Source organism: Pleurodeles waltl, chromosome 4_2, assembly GCF_031143425.1.
Source record: "Pleurodeles waltl isolate 20211129_DDA chromosome 4_2, aPleWal1.hap1.20221129, whole genome shotgun sequence".
Lineage (NCBI taxonomy): Eukaryota > Metazoa > Chordata > Amphibia > Caudata > Salamandridae > Pleurodeles > Pleurodeles waltl.
The window spans coordinates 10318123-10340490 of record NC_090443.1 but is presented as its reverse complement, the minus strand read 5'-3'; the positions used below and the strand labels follow the sequence as shown (position 1 = coordinate 10340490).

The 22368-nt window shown below is 44.9% G+C and overlaps 1 protein-coding gene across 4 annotated transcripts in view; it reads left to right on the top strand.

Annotated features, from left to right (window-relative positions):
- LOC138292045 (dehydrogenase/reductase SDR family member 4-like) overlaps window positions 1-22368 on the top strand; it is a 337693-nt gene that overhangs the window by 44492 nt on the left and 270833 nt on the right. The window contains exon 2 of one of the 4 annotated variants that reach the window (XM_069230386.1): window positions 894-953. The exons of the other annotated variants lie outside the window; for them this stretch is intronic. The gene's annotated coding sequence lies outside the window, so the exon portion shown is untranslated. The remainder of the gene's footprint in view (window positions 1-893; window positions 954-22368) is intronic. 4 annotated transcript variants of the gene reach the window in all.

Sequence of the window (22368 nt, the reverse complement as noted above, 5' to 3'; positions counted from 1 at the left end):
GTGGCAAAGATATGTGTTAGCGCAAAATTCCATGCCACACAAAACATTTTTTAAAAGCCGAATCATGCCACAGAAGCATTCAAACACTGGGCTGTCATGAGTCCGCAGTGACCAGTGGCCTTTTCAAACTTAGTGGACAATTTCTCTGTTTGCACAACAGTGCACATGTAAACAGACGTGCTGTGAGAAAATGTGCACTTTTCCTTTTCACGTCCTGCCCCCACGGCACCTCCTAACTTGTAATGAGGTATGTGCTCTTTCTGAAGCTGTACTTAATTATTACACTCCAGTTGTTCATGTCTCATGTAAATGGGGCCCTATGTATGTTACTTTATCCGAAGGTCTGAACAGGCCGAACTTTACACATCTGAACATATCTCATACATGTTGGTGTTCATCTAAAAAAAAAAATCTTTTGGGATGCACAGCACATGTTTTGTCAATGTCTAGAACTACACAGCACTGACAGCTACTGATCTCCGTTAGGTAAGGGAACAAGGGTGGCTAATGTGTGTTGTATATAGTGCAGTCATGTACATGTAAAGAAAATACCAAGGCACATGTATTGCTATACCTTACTGTGTGTGGTCTGTGAGTTATTTAGGTGCAGAAAGCCATGAAAGCCTGCTGCCTTTGTAGAATTTTGTTGTAGCGAGTTACTTTAACTGGTTCTGCAATGTGCCCACCTGATGTATGTTTTGGCCCATCATATGTGAACACACGTCAGCCTGCCTTACCAATGTATATTATTGAGGCATGGCACATGAGCCATTTGATTTGTTACAATCAGAAGGGTGATATAGCCAAATGCTATTCATATGTATTGTGCTACATTTGGCCACAGTCCATGTGTCCTAAAATCACAGTGTAATATATCATGTTACGTCTTGTAGGTGAACTAGAGCCTTACACAGCCTGAGAGGTAAAGAGCTTCAGGGATCCAGATGCTACCAGTGAGTGTCATTCTGAATATGTATTGTGTAGTGCAAGGATTGTGTGCAATGTTTGAAGCTTTGTGCAATGCCATGTTCAGTGTGCATCCCTTACACTGAAAAATCCATATGCAACAAGAAGATTTTGACATTAATGTAGATGTGAATTATTAGATATGCAGTCACATTTGACTAATGTCAAGGTGGATATATTTGCCATCACAGAGGGACCATACGCTCAATGGTCTGACTGAAGAGCAATGACCACAATGCCATTGTATATGAGAATTTGTGGTAGTAGATTCATAGGTGGACATGGCTGGGAATGGGAAAACTAGCAAATGTACTTCAGATACAGAGATCTACTGTTGTTACTCACATTGCAATCTCTGTACGATGTGTATGGCTACTCAATCAATCAGTGTTCTCTGAAGCGCGGCTAATCACCCCTGGGTCTCAAGGCGCTGTTAGTGAGTGTGCTGCTCAATCGAAGAGTCAGGTCTTCAGGTCCTTCCTGAACTACTTCAGTGATGCGGTCTACCTGAGTTTGAGAGGTAGTGTGTTCCATGTCTGGGCTGCGAGGTAGGAGAAGGATCTTCCTCCTGCTGTGCTTTTCCAGATCTTGGGAACGGCTGCAAGGGTGAGCTGGGAAGAGCGGAGATGTCTGTTGTGTATGTAAAAGGCAAGGAGGTGATTTAGGTGTGCCAGTCCTATTGTGTTTAGTGCCTTGTAGGTGTGGATCAGAAGTTTGTATGTGATGTGCTTGTTGACTGGGAGCCAGCGTAGGTCTCTGAGGTGGGAGGAGATGTGGCTGGGTCGGGGGATGTTGAGGATGAGTCTGGCTGCTGCATTCTGGATTCTTTGTAGTCTTGATTGTAGTTTCTTGGTGATGCCGGCATAGAGTGCATTGCCATAGTCCAGTTTGCTAGTGACGAGATTGCGTGGGTGACTATCTTCCTCATGTCGGATGGGATCCACTTGAAGGAGCAGGAGTGTGTGGAAGCATGATGATGGGATGGCATTGACTTGGCAGGTCATTGATAAAGAGGAGCCCACACAGGAGGGGTGGTTCACACCACAGTAATGACATAAAAACTATGGGGATGATTTACTAAGAAATGGTGCAGCTTGGCACTGCATGCCAGCTTGCTGTGCTGCTCTGCATCATTTTGAAAGTGCAGGGATGCATCATATTTACAGAAATACAACACATCCCTGTTTTTTCCTCTGTGCTGGCACACAAACTGCTGCCTATTGCCAACACAGGCACCCTTGCGCCATGGTGCAAGGGGTCTGCATTGCAGGGGTAATTAATAGTTGTTTCTTCTTTCTGTGTGTGCTGCCAAATGAGAGAGAGAAATAATGTTATTTTTCCCTTTGTGCCACTTTAACGCCACACCTGAGGTGATATAGGAATCTGACGCATTCCTAGCCTTGTAAATCTGGGAATGCATCAGATTCCATGGGTGTTGCATGGGAACACCCTCAGCAATACCCATGGAACACTGTGCCAAAGCAGCGCAAAATAAAATGAGACTCCGGCGGCTCAGTGTGCCTCCAGGGGCTTGTAAATGAGGCCCTGTGTGCCATATTTGCAGTGTCACGACAAGCATTATGGAGTCTTATAAATATGGCCCTGCTGTGAGCGCCACATGACCCTCGCAAAAAGTGAAGTTCTGCTGGGACTGAGGAACTTGTGGATAAGCCACTAAGTGTAGCAAGAAAAGATGTAAACATTCCCCACATGGTAAGGTATTATCAGTGCTCTCTCATGTTGTTTATGCCCCATATTCTAACCTGGACACATCAGCAAATCTATCCCCTGTCATCTGTCATATAGCAAGGTGTGTAAGACCGGAGGGATGTCTGCACAGCATTGTAATCCAACATGCCAGTGCCCAATCCATCTTCCGATTGTGTTGGCCATCATAGTTTCCAAAATTTTATAGAAACAGGATCACACTTTGGACAGCAATAGCTATTTACATCACAAGATGCTTGTGCAGATGAGATGTAGGCATGCATGCACAGACACATCAAATGGATGTGCTGATTGCTGATGTTCAGCAAGGTTTTAAATATGACATGTAGGGACAGAAACTGGGCTGTGTAGTGGGTCAAATCCTATTACATTGGGAGTATGTAAAGAGTCCGGCATGGTCCACCATGGACTTACAGGAGTTCATATAGGAGATGTTTTATACATCTTTGCGTGATGTGATTGAGCTATCAACCTTCTATTCTTACATCTAATACTTGGCGCATGTTAAGTTTAGGTAGCAATGTGTCTAGATATGTGTCCTTGCCACATCAGGCACCCAATGTTGTGACACAATACATGTACTTTGCAGACTTTGCTCATCTTACTTTGGCTAATGGCAATGGAATCAAAGCCAGTGCACGATGCAGAAGGTACACTAATGATCAGTATACCGTGAGATGGGTACCATATCATGGTTACAAAACGGCATTGTTCCTAAGCATACTCAATATGGACATGGTCATACTTAGATGTGCCAAGATGATGCATTTCAATTAAGCAACATTTGCGTAGCCTTGGTACTTTGGCTATAGTAAATTGGGAGATGATAGTTAATAGGCAAATGTGTGCTCACATTGACCTTCGAGATAATATTTGGGATATAGGAAGTGCAACATGTGATGTTTGAAGATAGAATTAACATATCATGATTATTGTACCAGTTCCTAGTTACCCTTTGTATGACATTATTCCTTTCTAATTAAACAGACAACATGAATCCTGCACAGAAGAAGCTGCACTTAATCAGGGAGGAAAAGTACAGCCACATCCTGCTTGTGTACAAAGCCTATCAGGCTTTGGCTAAAAATCATGACGTGGAGAAGGCATCTGGAAAGTGGGGCTGTGGTTCTAAAAATTCTGGACCCATGTAATTTACTTTGCCACAGCAGTACGATTTTAGTATCAAAAGACCGATAATGACTAGTACACTAAGCATGAGCATTTTCGCTCAATTCCAGCAGCGTTTTCACCTCGAAATCGCCATTTTCGTCCTGCACTCGTGGCTCCCATTTTATACACGGCAGCCATTTTTAAAAGTTGCCCTCACATAGGCTTATAATACAGTCAGATTTGATTCCAAGGACACGTACACCTTGATTGACTTTTCTCTGACCTGGGCAAGCTGGAACCATTGCCTCAGGCCAAACCTGTTTGGTCAGTCCCTCTCCCAGTGGCCGAATCAGATAGCATCGAGGCACACCATGCCATAAAACCCTTATTATCGCTCACACACCCTGCCTAATCTTGCTCACACCTGCACCTGCTCTTTTCTTCTTCTTACTTTACGAGGGGGAGGTGCCCGTTTTTATTGGGGGTCCACACTTATCTGATGTAAAATACAAGGCCTTGCCGGGTAATTTATTATGGGTTGGATGACATGAAATATGAGGTTTCATCATGACACTGTTTTTTCCTTTGTAGTGAAAACATGTGAATGACCAACCAAAATGTCAAGAATGTTTGCCTGAAGCTTAAAAAACTGTATATAAGGAAACCTGACTTTGCATTGAAACACAGTCTCCTGAGAACATACAAACCGTGCTGTTGTACTTCTAGGACGCTTGTTACTTGGCTGCAGCCAATAAATTCGATCTTTGACTTCACCTAGAAGACTCTGAGTTTCTGTGGTCTGAATCAGGAAAGTACCCGAGGTCTTTGGGTGTACCCTGGCACCGCTGGGTTACCGGATCAGTACCGGTTCTGAAAAACCCAGTACCTCAGGGCATCTTCCCACAGGGACCACCAACAGTAGACAAACCTACCAAAGGCAAGGCATGAGTAGCAGACCAGGGTGGGCCTGCAGGACCAGTTGCAAGCACCTCCACTGGAAAGCAGGCACTACAAGTACACCACGCTCCACCCACAGGATCCAGTAGCACCTTTGAGCAGGGCATGAGGAAGGACATTTCTGATGTGAAATTCAGAGTGGCAGGGTTTGAACACAAAATAGACAATGTCATAATGCTACTCACAGAAATAAAGCAAGCTGTGCAGAGACCATCACACCGGAAATGAGCCAAAGGGACTCTTTCTTCCCTTTCCTTCCCTTTGTATATAGTTTTTTTTTTAAATATAGGATGTTTTTATAGCTTAGTTTAGGGTTAGTTGTTGTAGAATAGGGTAGGTATAGCAGTTTATAGGTTAGCAGAGGTGGGAATATTTTTAGGGGTTTGGAGTATTTAGATTTTTTTGTGGGTGGGGTTTGATGTACAGTATACATGTTTAAAAAAATAAAAATACAAAATATAGCATTTTCAAAAAATGTTTAAAATATATATCTTTGTTTAGTATTATATACTTAGATAGTTAATGTATAGATGTAGTTTCTGCTCTCTTTGCCAAAAGACGTGTTTTAAGGCAGGAGGGGGTGACGTTCATCATGTTGTGTTAAATGTATAGAGTAAGGTCAGTTAAGTTAAAGTGGTTGTAATTAGTATTAAAGTTAAGATAGTGTAGTTCATGTTAAAGTTAAAATAGTTTGGTTTTGTAGGGTAAGTAGTTTTAGTCATGTACATTTTTAAGGTTACATTAAATATCATTGGGCCCAATTCACAAAGGTAAACTTAGACCAAAGGTGTAAGTTAAGACCAAAAGTGTAAGTTTAGACTAAAAGTCTAAGTTTACTTGTAGTAAAGTTAGGCTTTTTGTCTGAGTCTAGACCTCAAGTAAAAAGTTAGACTAAAAGTCTGTGTAGCTTTGTTTCCGGCTTCAATCCACACATGTCCCTTTGTCAATTAGTTTGTACATTTGCCTCACACAATACGCCATGTTCAACGTAGTCCTGACTCAAACACACATACACCACACAGGTTGCACCAAGGGGGTCATTCTGACCCCGGCGGTCTCAGACCGCCGGGGAAATGGGCCGGCGGGAGCACCGCCGACAGACCTGCGGTGCCCCGCAGGGCATTCTGACCGCGGCGGTTCGGCCGCGGTCAGACAAGGAAAACCGGCGGTCTCCCGCCGGTTTTCCGCTGCCCTACAGAATCCTCCATGGCTGCGGAGCGCGCTCCGCAGCCATGGGGATTCTGACACCCCCTACCGCCATCCTGTTCCATGGCATGGGCACTGCAGGGGCCCCCGTAAGAGGGCCCCACAAAGTATTTCAGTGTCTGCTATGCAGACACTGAAATACGTGACAGGTGCCACTGCACCCGTCGCACCTTCCCACTACGCCGGCTCAATTCTGAGCCGGCGTCCTCGTGGGAAGGTTGATTTGCCCTGGGCTGGCGGGCGGCCTTTTGGCGGCCGCCCGCCAGCCCAGGGCAAATCCCAAAATACCCTCAGCGGGCTTTAGACCGCGGAGCGGTATTTTGGTGGGGGAACTTCGGCGGGCGGCGAAGTTAGAATCAGGCCCTAAGTGTTTTTATTTACATGTGAAAATAATAAGAGGGTTCACAGGCAGCATTTGTAGGACAACACCACCAAAAGATGTATAGAGCCAGTGGATGCCAGAGTTCATGGGGGGAACATGTCATGGGACATATGGAGGAGAGGAGTGCTTCAGTGAGGAGGAGGACCACATTGCTATTAGACTAGATTGGCCACATTGACAGTCCAAAAAATGTAAGGTCAACAGGTGGTGAATGAAATTGAGGACAGTGCCAGTTCATTTTACACTGGCATGTTCATAAACACAGAGCAAAGGAGAAACTGGGTATGTGGCAGAGAGAACTGCTACCCAGCACTTTTGCGGGTGAAAGAGATGCATTCCAAATCTATCAACAGCAGCTTTCATCTGTGGCAGTGCATAAGGCAGCACAGCAGCAAGGATGATCTGCTGGTTTTGCAACACAGCAGCAACGTCACAGTAGTAGGCACCCATGGTAGCGATGAAGGAGTCCTGCTTCCTCTCCATGGGCTCCAAGATGCTTCTGAGTGCCCCCAGATAGGTATATACCTCACTGGTGCCACTTTGGCATTTAATCATGCTTCTGCCTCATGACACCAGCTATGTCTGCTAGGAACTGCTAGAGGCCAGGGAGCAGAAAGTAGGTGCCTCATGGCTGCAGAGTTGTCCCTATTTGGACTGAGGCACTGATGGATTGTCTCTATAGTGCCTGCCATTGTCTCCATCTCTGCCTGCACCTAATCTGCCAGCTTCCACTGGACTCCTTCTTCCATCTGCTGGAATATTAATTGTAGGTCCTGGGAGGACAGGGCTGTGGGTGAGGTGGCAGGTGGTGTATGTTGGATGGTAGGCAGATTATCTGTTAACTCTGCAATGCTGTTGACCCTCTCCGTTGCCGAGATGGTGTCTGTATGATGTCCAGGATTTGCTGGAGGGTTTCTGTTTTTATGGTTTGAGCTAGTCATCCACATCATCACTGAAATCCAGGACAGTCTGCTGGCCAGGAGATATGGGCTCATCCTCTGCAATGAGATAGAGAAATGGTAATAGTGATCTCGATTAAATGTTGACATGAGTAATCAGGTTGACAATCAAGGTTTCAGATTCAGCAATTTCAGTTTAAAAGTGATGCAAAGGACACCTGTTACGCATGGGTATTGATGACAAATTGCACTGTAGTTCCTTTACAGATGTCAGTATCTTTGCATTGTTCTTGCAAGCACTGTGTGCGTACTCTGAGGGAATGTGCCCAGTCCTACTGAGTAGATTACGATCACTGACATTCACCCCATTTCATCATAATCCAAGTTGGTTATCTGCAGAGTGTCACACATCATTAATATGTGTGCATGCCTCCTCTGTTTACCTACTTTTGGGTCCTGGGACACAAGTTAGTGCCACATAGTGATGTTACCCAGATCATACATTCACTTTCATGTGTCTATGAAACGTAGACTAGGCGTAACCGTATACAATGGAGCTACATTTGTTTTTGATGGCTATGGGTCAGGCATCACCCCACATGGAAGTAGTGCTGGAAATAGTGGCAAGTACCTACCTATGTTTCCAACATCACTAGGCCCACCTACTTCAGCCTCTGACCTTCCATGAGTCCTGCCCTTTGTGGGGGCAAACTAGTTCTTCCTGTACCTTGACAGACCCTGTTTCTCATCATCCAAAGTAGACACATGTTGCATGGTGAGACAATTTTCCTTCAAACTTCCTCCTGTCACATGCTACATCTTCCCCCAGATCAACATGACATGTAGGATGTAGTAACCCAATGGGCTGTTCTCTGCCATCCCTACCCAGCTGTGACACAATTGTGGCACAGTCATACACAGCAGTGCATGTGTATTGGTGAGGCTACCTTTCAGTACACGTGTCCAACCCCACCTGCCTGGTTTGCACAGTCTTCCCGTTCAGACCGAGTGACAGTTTTACGTGCACAGCCAGCACCTACAATACACAGCAGTAGCAGTGGCGCACCGTGACCACACATCATCATTAGTTTTGACACAAATGGGACTCTGGTGCGCACCTCTTGCATTCCCCCCACACCCAGTGTGATTTAGTAGATGAGAGGAGTTCAGGTGGTCTCTTCCATGCCAGCTGACATCTGTGTGCTCTCACCCTCCACAGCAGGTCTGATGTGTGCAATGTAGTTTCATGCAGGGTAATATAGACATTGCTCTTGCCATGGCCCTACTGTGTAGATACTTCCTGTAGCCCACACCTGACCCCCCCCCCCTTTGATGTGTGGTTTCTCCTCTGACACACCCATTCCATTCCGAGGATTTACAGTCTAGATTATTGTGAATGGGCCACAAGTGAGACCGAATAGGTTCATGGTGCAAGGTGGCCTGCATTGTCACAGTCAGGTTGTGCAGGAAAGCAGTGTGAATGCATGATATATTATTCCAGGCCATAGTTTCTGCTGTGTATTCTGGAAGTTGTAGATGTGGTGAGTGATTTTGTACATTGCACTTCAAGTGCAAGTATACAAAGAGAGGTAAACATGGACTGATGTTACACTTTATACAATGACAGGAGGAAGGTGACAGAGCTGGACTGAGCTGTGGAAATTGTAACTGGTCAGTGTAAATTACATTTATTTGATGTTTAACCATAGATGAGCCAGCATACTACCCTTTGGCCTGCAAACAGAGTGGTGGAGCACTGTTACATAGCTGCCTGCACTTTATGACAGTACCTAGTTGCCACATTGCCCCTCATTGCAATTTCCCATATGGGTCTTGTTGTTCATCATAGGCCGCACTGACCTGTCCTGGGACTCCTGCCACAAACTCCTCAGGGATGACAGCTGCCACCATCTCCTCTAGCTCATGGAGCTGCTCCTGGGGTGCCAGACTTCTACCTATGCTCTGCAGTGCTGCCTTGAGGTTGCTGGCCAGTTTCTCCTTTGTCCTATGCTTGCAGTCATGCCAGTGCTTCTTACAGTCAGTCACTGTCCCTTTGACTTCTGCCACACTGTTGACCTCGTCAATAATGGACTGCCATATAGCCTATTTCCCCCAATGGCAATTTTGAGGTGAGAATCGCTGGTGTTACTGCTTCATCACATCAGTGATTAGAGTGCTGTTCTCCTCTTCACTTAACTTGCACTTCCTCTTCCTCTTCCCTTTCCCCTGGGAGTCTGTCTGGACATCCTGGCAGGTACTGGTGTTGCTGAGTTTGTCCTGGACTCTGCAGTCTCCTCTATCATTCATCACTGCTTCAGGAGACTGTTGTTTTTTTGGACCAAAGATGCTTTTTTTGGCCTCTTTCTTTACATATTCGGAGCACAGAAGTGACGCTAGGATGGCTTGCATTGGTTTACATGACGCTAATCTGCCTAGCGTCACTTTAGCAGCAGTAGCGTCCGTTTTCCTAATGGCACACAGGTTGGTGTCACTTTTTTTGACACAGCCAGGATCCTTTCGCCACGGTGTGCGATATTGTAAATACAATGCTGCCATGACATTAGAATCTGTCGCACCGCGCCACTACTTTGTTTGACACATCGCTGCATTGCAGCAGCGATGCGTCACTTCTTGTAAATTAAGCCCAAGGTTTTAAACCTGACCACTTTTTTGACAAATGTGTGCACTCCTGGGCAATAACTTTTTTTAAATATTCCTCTTTTCCCTTTTTAGGAAGATTGGAAGTGTATAGAGTAAATATAAACATTGATAGTAAGTGTGTGGTTTAAAAAAATGGACTTAATATTACCTGAGCGAGGAGGAATTGGGGCAAGTGGTGTTGTAGTCTCCAAACTGCAATATGTTGGTAAATGTTGGTAAAGCAAGCAGCAGTATCCTACAGTTTCGGTCTATCTAACACACTGATCCAGGGCAAATGATACTCTCCCTGTTCCTCTGTCCAAAAATCTGACAATATGTGGGCACTTTGAAACAGGCTTAATTGAAAAAATAAACGCCAAAGGCATATTCCCAGTACATGCACCAGCATAGTTCTCATTCACACACCAGGATTGTTTAAATGGTTCTATCTGCAGCTTTGTTGCTGAATAAGTGCTTGGAGGTGCATTGTGCTGAACTCCCCTGGACTGCAGCTCCTCTTCCCAAGCCACAGCCACAGGCACCTTTTGTACAGCTCATAAATGACTTAAAGAGAAACAGTTGATGACCCACAGTGCCTCAGTGTATGAAACAGACAGGAGCCATGATTGCAGGACAAATCTACAAAATTCAGGGATTTTTGCCATCTCCTAGTGGCACTCCTCGGCTGACGGCTGAAAGGAAGTAGGAGATGCCGTGAAGATTGGAGGGTAGACATGGGACACCCTAGCCAAACCCTAGAAACCCCACTATATGACAGAGAGACAAGACAGGGTTTTTGTCCAATTTTGTATTTATTGCCAAGCCACTTATATCCATGGTTTATACGCTGTTGATCATTACTTAACCATGCTTTGTGTGCCCCTGGTTGCTATGTATTTCCATTGAAACCTGTTGTTTGTTTTGTCTTCAGTTTACCTCGGCCATTCTGTTGCTTTGCTGTATGTGATATTTCTTGTTGGTGCTTGCTGATACATTTGCAGTGAAAATGGCTTTGTCAGTGAGGTCTTGTCTCTGCTTGACACAAAGGCCCATATTTATACTTTTTGACGCAAACGTGCGCTAGTGTAGGTTTACGTCAAAAAGTTTAACGCCGGCTACCGCCATTCCAACGCACCAGCTGGGCGTCATATTTAATGAATGACGGTAGCCGGCGCTGCAGCCTGGTTAGCGTCAAGATAATTTACGTTAACCGGGCAGCAGAGGCGTAGGGAAGACTCTGGGTTGTGCGTCAAAGAATGGTGCAAGTCTGGTTAGAGTCAAAAATATTGACACTAACCTGACTAGTGTCATTTTTTGACTCACAGCCCCCATAGAAATTACTCCTGTCTTAGCAAAGACAGGAGTCATGCCCCCCTGCCCAATGGCCCTCTGTCACCTGGGCATGGCCATTGGGCACAGTGGCATGTAGGGGGGCCCAAGTTAGGCCCCCCCATGCCACTTAAAAAAAAGATAACAAATTACTTACCTCTACTTACCTGTACCTGCCGTAGATGGGTCCCCCATCCACGGGTGTCCTCCAGGGTTGGGCGAGGGTGGCAGGGGGTCTTCCTGGGTGCAGGAAGGGCACCTGTCGGAGACCATGGAAATGAGCCCACAGGTCCTCTAATGCCTGCCCTGACCCAGGCGTTAAGAAATTACTCTAAACAGCCTTAGAGCCATTTTTTAAGGCCCTCCTCCTCCCGTGCGTCATTTGTGGACAGGACTATAAATAAGGGGCAAATGCCTTTGAGTCATTTTTTGCCTGGGAACGCCTACCTCGCATCTCATTGACGCAAGGTAGGTTTCCACTGTAACAAAATGACTCTAACTCCATAAATTTGGTGCTAGACGGGTCTAGCGTCAAAGTATAAATATGGAGTTAGGTTTGCGTCGGATTTGCGTCAAAAGAAATGACGCAAATCTGGTGCAAACAGAGTATAAATATGGGCCAAAGTCTTAGACAGTTTCTCTTCTTTGGGAAAGAGCATGTCACCTGCCAAAAAGATTTATAAGCAACTCATAAATTCCCTCTGGTGAGGTTAACCGCAAGAGCACAACAGCCAGAACATACCATAATTGGATGACTCATTCTCCAGCCTATAATGGAAACTCAGCCATGCCCCTACGCACAACAGTGTGAAGATTCCTTGCCCTTGGGAGAGTGAGTCTATTGGTTCTGTGTACTAATGCATTCACTTTGAGAATCTTTGTTTGAATCCATGGCCACATCTTAGAATCCTACCAGGCTCATTTAAGGTTTTTATCCTTCAGAAGTTAATAAAATTAGGACTCTTTAGGGAAACAGTAAGCATCTATTATTTGTCTGTGGCTTCAAGAGACCTCCTTCAGGCTAATTGTTTTACCCCACAAGTACAAGTTATATTTATGTTATATTATGCTAATATCAACAGCATAACAACATACCATTACCATCTTTTGCACAACTTCTACGAGTTAGCTTTACCAAAAATTAAAACACGGTTATCAGACCTCTCCATGTCATGAAGAATGCAGTGCTTCAACCCTGCGCTTTTCTGTACCACATCTTTGTTGTCAGGTGGGTCAGTTCAATTGGATCATTTGAAGTGATACAGAACCCCATCTTCCGAAAAGCATTAGATTGTTCAATGAAAATCCAAGACTGGCTCACCAGGCCCTAGTGACCGGGAGTCATCTGCTAGAAGGTTCTGAAATCAGTTGTGTTTAGCAGATGTATTGCTCAACTTAAGTATTGCACCTTATTAGTTCAGATCAAATAACGTATTTATTTAGGCTATATTTTCCAGACAAGAACACAACTGAGACCTCTATCTACAGTTTGACCTTAATGCAGTATTTGGCAATAGACCTAAGTCTTTGCCAAAACAGTATCACAAGTCTATTAGATACTTATATGGTTCAGATCAAATCTAGATTACTTTGCCTTTAGAAAAACATCCCTGAATTACAGATTTACAGGCGAACATTAGAACCATGTGTTTTCCTGCTACTGTACAAGTACATTCCAAGCTGTGCCTACCCCCTTATTGGGCTGTCCCCACTCCAATCCATGAAGGCCCCAAAGATGTATTGCTCTAGTCTCCTGTGTCCCTTCCTATATTGTCCTACTCCACTACTGATTGGGGCCTGCTCCACTTTTGGGTATTTCTTGCAGACCCAGTCCTGCAGTGCCAAGGCCCCATTTCTAGGCTTTTCTACTCCCTTTTTGGGAAGGCCTCAAGTGGTTTCCAAAAAGGAGGCACTCCTATAGTCACAAACAGAAATGCTTCAATCAGCACTGTCAGAGTCACCAGATCCTCAGGGTCTGTGTACGTTCCCAACACTTCCACCACGAGACAGCTCCAATACACTGATTAGATTTGTCACAGAGTCTAAGAGAGTCCAAGTGGGGAAAAGGGGATTAGGAAGGGAACAGCTGGGAAGGAGACCTGTAGGAAGCAAAAGGTTAAAACACACAACTTCAAAATTACATCTCATGAAATCAGTACTATGCTATAACTCTAAGCATCGTCATTCTGAAAACATGAACAACCTAAGAATAGTTGTTAAATGAAAAGGCTTTTATATGACTGAATACCTGTGGGGGGGAAGCAAGTGAGGTTAGATAAAACTTTCAGATTCAAGTACTTTCTTTAGCATGAGAATCAGGAAACAATTTGAGTAATTTCTGAACCATCATATGAATCTTATTTTAAGAATACATATCAGGAACACACAGCATTACATCTAGAACTCTGGTCTTTGTGTGTTCTCTCAAAACATTGGAAAGTGAATTGCACACACTGCAGGTTTTCATATATAAGTATTAAACACCATAGAAGGATTGTGCACCATGAATAACACAACGTAGGTTCAAGGAATGCCAAGGAATGGTAGCGCACAATGAATATCATGAATTAAAACACAAGAAAGGAATCGCGCGTCTTGCCGATTCGAATGCCACCATGTAACTGCCAAGGAATGGTAGCGCACAATGAATATCATGAATTACGCACAAGGAAAGAATCGCACGTCTTGGCGATTCGAATGCCACCATGAAACTGCCAAGGAAATGGTAGCGTACAATGAACATCAAGGGTTAATTCACTAGGAAATGAACCGCGCGTCTTGCCGATTCGAAGACTACCATGTAACTGTCAAGGAATGGTAGCGCTCAATGAATATCAAGAATTTAGCACAAGGAAAGAATCGCGCGTCTTGCCGATTCGAATGCTAGCATGCAAATGCCATGAAAAGTCCAAACGCACATTCACACGCACAAGAGCAAATTGTTTTAGCATAAAGAATTAGGCCCAAGAATTCGAGCGTCCTCGATTACGGGGTTGGGGGCCCAGTTCAAACTCCGTCTTACCGCCTTGACTAAGGATCACCACTGTAGTAAGAAGGGCAGAGGCCTGGAAGGTCAAGGAAGGCCGCCGGAACAGGAGCTCAGGGAGTTGCTGCTGCTCTGCACCGGGACCTCTGAATAGTGGGCACGTGGAGCTGGGCTGGCTTCCTTTTATAGAGTCTTGGCCCAGCCCACAACCACACCCAGGCATGCTGCAGGGAAAGCTTCTAGAAGGCCCTGGAAAGGGACCACACTCTGACTCACTCTGAAAGCCTGCAGTAATACATTGCAAATGAACAGTATTTATAAACACCTTAAGAATGAGTCTTCAGGATTGAATTCTGCAATGCAAAAGGTTAAACAATAACATATCAGCACAATGCATAAATTACATCATCTTTAGAGTGTTGGGTTTTTGCATTCTAGTCGCCCGTAGAGCGCGCACTGTCCTGGTGTTGTCAAACACTACCATATCCCATGAGGAATGACAACTCCCCCTTGACTCCATCTCTGTGTTTCACCCGTCGCCACCTCACTTGCCCTCAACACAACCCTCTGTATTGAACACATTGTTCTCCATCTCCTCTTTCACTTACAACACAGTCATGCAGTCTTCTGACACTTTACCTCCACCCACCCTACCAAATACTAGCACCAGGCAACTATTTTCCACCTAATAAATCACCACAGGCTAAAATTATTTCACTTCTCTCTCTCAACAATTACTGCATCTGCCTTGCACTCTACCTCCCTGTATAAATCACAGAGGCATTTTCACTATGACTATCCCTCCTGTCCACTAACTCATGTACCTAACCACAACACATACCATAAAGCGCCTCATTTACGAGAATGCAGCACATATAGAAAAAAGAAAAACCGTGGAGAAAAATATATTTCTCCCAGTTGTGTCATTCTTATGCCATCCCTGAGGTGGCATAGGAATCTGACACATTCCGTCTGGGAATACATCAGTTTCCTTTGGGTTCCATGGATGTTGCATGGGAACATGTCAAGCAACACCCATGGGACGCCCCTTTCACAAATTGTTATGTGTGAAAGGGGTCCATATTTACAACGCCATGAAAAGCCACATAAGGTGGCATTGCATGGCCTTGTAAATGCGGGCTTTCACACTGTGTCACCGGAGCACCAAAACAAATGACGCTCCAGTGGCGCAGTGTGCTCCTAGGACCTTGTAAATGAGGGCCAAAATGTGTAGACTAGGACTGGCAACTGAACTAACTAACCACTCCATCCCCAACTCCACCAAAGACATTTACCCTAACCTTACCTTTACCCAAATCATTCCTGTCTCTGTCTACCTACCCTGGACTCCTACTTCACCTATTAATCATAACCTAACCGATCTGCAATGGGCACTCCTGTTACTTAAACCTCTCTGACCTATCCGAACCCAGTAAAATGTCTTCTATGCATAGTTGAGTAGCACAATGAACCTACCAGGAGATTTTGCTCACCAAGAATGCTGCCTAATATTCAATCTGACCAAACCTCAATCTGAGCAATGATCGTAGCAACCACTTTAGACCCAACAAAGGAATGGAAAAATAAAACACAGTTGTCCTATACTCTACCCAGACAGGCAGCAGCACTGACCAGGAGAGCCCTAAAAAAACTGACCTACTTCACCACATTTCACCAATACCAAAGACATATCAGTACCTATCCAACATGCAGACTGCTCAGGTGACATAGCAAAAGCTTCTTTCTAAAACCCTAGAAAATTGTCTAACCTCAGCTAACCAAGAGGAGCTGCTCTTTACCCCAGCAGCAAGACTGCCTTGAACAAGCATGGGCAGGACACAACCAATATGATCTACTAACTCCTACAAATCATAACATCAAGCAACTAACAGGCCTTGTCATTAATGCTAAAACACTAAGACAAAATAAAAGACATGTCTACTATCTACTATTAAAACCTTAAACTTGACCTCTTCATCAGAGAAACACGGTGAAGGAACAATGCGGCACCCATTCTACATGGGACAAACCCTATGAGATGCCTAACCCTTTTCAGAAATTACTCAAATGGAAAACTGGTGGAAAATATGTGGTGGGCCACAAAACTCTATGTATCACATTCTTCATTAAAAATGTGGGATTTTCAGAATGTGAAACAAAGTTTATCCACTGCTCTCCTTTCAGACATCGTCAACTTCATTCCTCCTCTTAAACCACCCAACGCCATGTAACCCTGCATTTACAGGTGCCCTGCTGATGTACTGTTGAAACACAAGAACCTTTCCACCCTAAGGAACTCGCCATCTGGTCTGATAAACTAAGACTACTCCATATTTGTGGCCTAATAGCTAACACTGAAGCATCTGAGCTTCACCTGCTAGTCACTTGACCTGTCCACTTGGAAGGCCACATACTGGACGCCATATTTGCCCAAAGAAGTCTAATATTAGTCAGAGGAAACACCAATACCATATGCAGTGATCACCACAACATTTAATGTAGACTTACCTTTACTGCAGTATTCCAATCTCCCTAAAATGCAAAGCAGCTATAGCCTATAGGCCATGGAAACATTTGAATTAAACCCAATAAAAATCAAAATTCTGGCTGCACCCTTTTCATCTGAAAGGAAGTTGTCTGCAAAACAACTCCACAAATGAGACATTTGACTTGGTGTTTTCTCTAAAAACATCCTTTCGACAACCAAAGCAATGGATGGATGAATAGATTGTTCACCTCTGACATAAAACGTTTTTGAAATTATATCCCTTTTTAAGAATATGGAGAAAATCATCCAGTCCTATTGTCAGAACACAACTTCAAAGCCAGTGCAGAATAAACAAAGCATGCATTCCTCGATGTATCATGGAGGCTGCATGCATCACCAAAGAGCTCTTCAAAATAGTTAATGAATTTCATAAACCTGTCTGTGCCCAGATGTTGTAAAGTTCCATTTTTTGGATGGTCACCCCCCCACCCACACTTCTTCGCTGCTTGGTGATGTTGTTTTTTATCTGAAAGAGCAGTAAGGACTGCTTAGCAGACCCCAAAGCCAGTGCTCATTATCCTAATTTGTACTGTGATTGATAATCCCAATTGGTAAGGACTTTACCACCCATGTAAGGTTCTAGTAAATGCTACTAGTGGTACCCAGGGCAGGGATGATAGAGGGGTCACCAGGGCTGCAGCACTAATTGTGCCACCCTGCTTGACCAGAGTAAAAGCAAAGCCTGCAGAGCTGCCACATCAGCCTGCGCAGTAGTTGTCCTGCTCAAGTTCTACTCTGCCCCCACTAGGTGCAGGCAAAGTCCCCTTACTGCCCATAGCACAAGTCAGTCACCCCTAAGGAAGGCCTTCCATAGCCCAGAAGCAGGGTGCATTGTGTTATTAGTGTAAACATGCATGTGCAGCCATACATTACCACGTGGTAGCATTTAAATTGTAATACTACAGCAAGTGACTGGCGGTCCCTAGAATAACATGGGCTGGCACCCAGGCAAACTTCAGATGTCCAACTCCTTGATGTCCCAACCAAATCCCCTTCTGTTTTGTGCCAAACATCTTGCTTTTAAACTCTGAACATGATTTTCATACACAGGTATACCTAGCATGTACCCAGGTGGAGTCCTCAGAGAATGCTCACCGAGTTACCAGCTTTCCCCTGCCTTGGTGGGCTTTCTTGAGTGTTTGTCATCAAGACTGACTTCTGACCCTATGCAGGGGAGTGTGTATCTCCCACAGGACAGAATAGAGACCTGTACAGAAAGGAGGTCACACCTCCTCCCTTCCAGGATGGCTAGTACATAGACCCATCATGGCGGTGAGCTTCAAAGGCTGCATAACCACTGGTGGAAAAAGGAATGTGGCCCCCAATCGAGGACAAAGTCTCCCCCACCCTAGGCACCTTCTGAGGGGGGCAGGCAGGAAAATGAGCTAGCCAGGAGGCGGACACTCCCCTAAGGCTAACCACACCCATAGGGTGGCCCAGGTGGAGTGTACCATGGTAGATGGCCCATGTCATTTTGAAAAGGCTTAAGAATAGTTGGTTCTGGGTAGTTTAGTGGCACACCTCCACCGGATAAGGGGTGGGTTAGCCACAGGACTAGGGCCCATATTTATACTTTTTTCCGCAAAATTGCATTTGTGCAGTTTTGTGTGAAAAAGTATAGCACAGGCTAGCACCATTCCAAGACGCATCCGGGTGTCATATTAATGGAATGGCACTAGCTGGTGTTAATGCCATGTTAGTGTCCTTGTAAAAGTTGCTAACAGGGTGGGGGAGGCGCAGGGGAAATCAGGCCTTGTGCGCCTAATTATGGCACTACACTGTTTATAGGCAAAAAAATGCCTCTAAGTAGTGTTGCGCCATTTTCTGGTGCACAACTCCCATGGCCATGGCTCCTGTCTTAGTAAAGATAGGAGCCATGCCCATCACCCCAATGGCCATGCCCAGGGGGCGAACGTGCCCTGGGCATGGCCATTGGGGCCAGCTCCATGCAGGGGGCCCCAAGTCAGGGCCCCCGAGTGTGAAAAAAAAACAAAATACTTACCGGGACTTACCTGGGATGGGTCCCCGATCCTGTGGTGTCCCTCTGGTGTGGGTGTGGGCTTTTTCCATGGTCTCTGACCACAGAAATATGCCTACAGGTCCCCAAACACCTGCTCATACCCAGGCAATAAATAATGGCGCTAAGCAAGCTTAGTGCCATTATTTAGCGCCATTATTTAAGGCCCTCATCCCCGTGCTGGATTTTAGCACAGGGGGAAAAATATGGGACTAAGGCCATATCGTCCTTTTCTAGACGGGAACACCTACCTTGTAGCTCATTGACGCAAGGTAGGTTTTCACGTCCAGAAAACGACGTTAAGTATAAATATGGAGGTAGGTTTGCACTGAATTAGCATAAAAAAATGACTCTAATTCAGCGCACACTGAGTATAAATATGGGCCTAGATGCTCATTGGCCACTAGTTCTCAAAACCCTTAAAACTCCTAAATATAGGATTTAAGGGGCACCTCTGGCACCAGAACTTCAGATCTGATGTGAAACAAAAAGAGACCGAAATCGAAGGCAAGGCAGAACTCCACAAAGTAGAGGCTCATCATCTGCACCTGTGGTAGCCACTCCGCACACGACTGGACTTCACTCGCTCCAGACCAGAGATCGTTTCCAAAAGGATGGTGAACATCTCTGCAGCTGGGTTCCTTCACCAGACCTCCCTAGGGCTAGAGGAACTAGTCCACTGACAATGGCAAGACAAGACTGCACTTTCACATCACTGAAGAACTATCCACCGGGCCCTGAAAGTGGCTGCCTGAAAGTAACTGGTTAGGAGCCTTCAGGGAACTGCAACCATGACCCTCATTCAGGCTCAGCTTTCTGTATCGCTCCTTTGGAAGAAGAGTTCCTAAACCACTGTGCTTACTGGCCCCAAGGCTTGTTGGTGGTCAGCCCAACTACTACCTGCTTTTCTCGATGCTCCAGGCCCAAGGAACCATTGTCACTATGCAACCACCTAGCTCAGTGGCTCTTTGTCCAGTCTTTGTATCTCCTTTCAGCCTGCTTTTGGCACACCTGGCAAAGCCAGCACCCACGAATCCCGTTCAGCACTCCCAACAAGCTCTGCACTCCAGTCACCCGAGTGTCGCTGAGCTGCTCTGCCTGGTGTTTCCTGATCTGAGGCCAAGTCCCAACTCAAAAAAACAAAGGACTTCATTAAATTCCACCTGCAAGGTACCTTTTGCTAAGGTACCACCCCAGGACAGCGGGTCCCGTTCAGCACCAAGGACAGTTAGCACCACTTTGCATCCCAACCCTCTGAGCCAGGTAAAATTGTACTGACTGTTAATGCTTGATCCGTGGACCTGCAAGACCTTAACCCCAGGTGGGTTCCATGGAACTCACCCCACAAGTGACCAATTGCATACTGTGTTTTCTCCCATTGGCCGCAATGATAGAGTTTAACAGATCTGCAAAGTATTGATTTATTTAATGGTCTATAATCAATAAGCCCAGTCAGCTGCAATGTATCGACTTTGTTTTGGTGTCTAAATTGATATGTTATGTTATGTTATGTTATGAAACTTTATAGAGTGTATAGCAACCCGAAGGCCTCCCAGCGCTGTACAGAAAAACCTTTGAATATACAGCTTTGGGACACAAACTAAAATAACCAAGTTTTTAATAGCCGCCGGAACGACAGTTCATGGCTGGTTTGACGTAGAATCAGCGGTAATGAATTCCACAGTCTCGCTCCAAGATAAGATATTGATCTTCCTCCCCATTTGGCCTTTTTTATTAGATGAATGACAGCTAGGGCCGTGGAGGATGATCTAAGTTGTCTGGTAGGTTTGTAAAAAGAAGCTAAGGTTTGCAGTATTTGTGGACCTTTTCCATATAGCGTTCTATGAATGTAACATAAAGATTTAAGCTTTATCCGTTGCTCCAAAGGAAGCCAGTGAAATGTTGATAAAGCTGATCTGCCCGATTCATGCCCGGGTAGATTGAAGAGAAGATGGGCAGCAGCGTTCTGCACTACCTGCAATTTCTTCATAACATATTTTGGTGCACCAAGAAACAGGGCGTTCCCATAATCCTGCAGAGGGATTATTAAGGCCTGTATGATGAGCCTCTTTGCAATGAACATAAATATTTTGAAAATCTTTCTAAGAAATCTGAGTATGCCAAAACAGGATGAGGATATTTGTTTCGCTTGATGATCCATGGTCAACCATGGATCAAACCATACTCCCAGACTCTTAATGCTTTCTTTGGGCAATGTAAGATCTTCTAATGGTTGTAATACTGGGGAGATTAAGTTTGGTTTTACCTGGTGACCCAGAAACATAACCTCTGTCTTCTCTCTGTTCAACTTAAGTCTACAGCTGGACATCCATTTGGAGATTGCCTGTAGATAAGGAATGAGCTGAGAATTGGTTGAGTTCTGATCGGTAGAAAAGGATACCACAAGTTGGGTGTCATCTGCAAATGACACTACAGAGAGTCCATAGAGCTTCACAAGCATCCTGGGACCGGTTTCTGGGTATCACCCTTCTAGCTAGCTTGGCTGATGAAGGGTGATACCCTGAAACCGGTCCCAGGATGCTTTTTTCTGGTCCAGGGAGGACCTGGCCTGGCACTTCGGGCTGGACTGTTCCCATGGTGAACAGGGTCAAGACTGATTTGCATATGGCTGGCTGCAAACTGGAATGGCATGGCAAGCAAAATAACTGATGGATTGCACCCAGATCTGTGACTTTGGGTGAATGTTTGATTTGCTCTGCATTCCGTTCATCTTCTGTTGTTTTTGCTTTTGTTGCCCCAAGTGGGAAGGGTATGCCCAGACGTGGGTTCCGTGCTTGCTATACCACCAGATTCAAGCTAGCCTGGCTGATGAAGGGTGATACCTTAAAACTGGTCCCAGGATGCTTTTTTTCTGGTTCAGGGAGATACTGGCCAGGCAGTTTGGGCTGGACTATTCCTAAGGGGAACAGGATCAAGACTGATTTGCATATGGCTGGGTCCAAACTGGAACAGCATGGCAAACAAGAAAACTGATGGATTAAACCCAGATCTGTGACTGGGGGTGAATGTTTGATTTGCTCTGCATCCCGTCCATTTTCTGTTGTTTTTCCTCTATGTAGCCTGGCTGCTCTTTGCCACTCTATCAGGACTAAGCTAAGGTTTACTGGTGTGAATCCGCGATCCGCTTCTGGGTAATATTTTAATATTACAAGGTAAAAACCCCAAGTCACACCATATAATACTGCAATCTTGCTACATTGGTGTTTTAGCAGTGGATATAAAATTTGTGTTTTGCTTCACCACTTAAACATATGTATATTTTTGGTGCACAAGAAATCCTCAATTTTCTTTAGGCACAAAAAGTATTTTTCCGATTTTTTAAAATTACAAATCAAGTTTAATTGGAATTACTGGGGCCCTTTGTCATATCCCCATTCCAATAGTTTTCAAAAGTCAAAAAGTGTTCAACAGTATCTAGGAAGTTAAGTTAAAAGTATTCTAAAAAGTGTAAAAAGTACCCAACTTCTCAGATAAAACAAGCACAATGGAGGATGGACAGAACCTTGATTTGTCCATCCTGCCAGCTCTAAGAATAAGAGACCATAGACGCCTTGTGCAAAGATAGAGGCATTAGTTTCA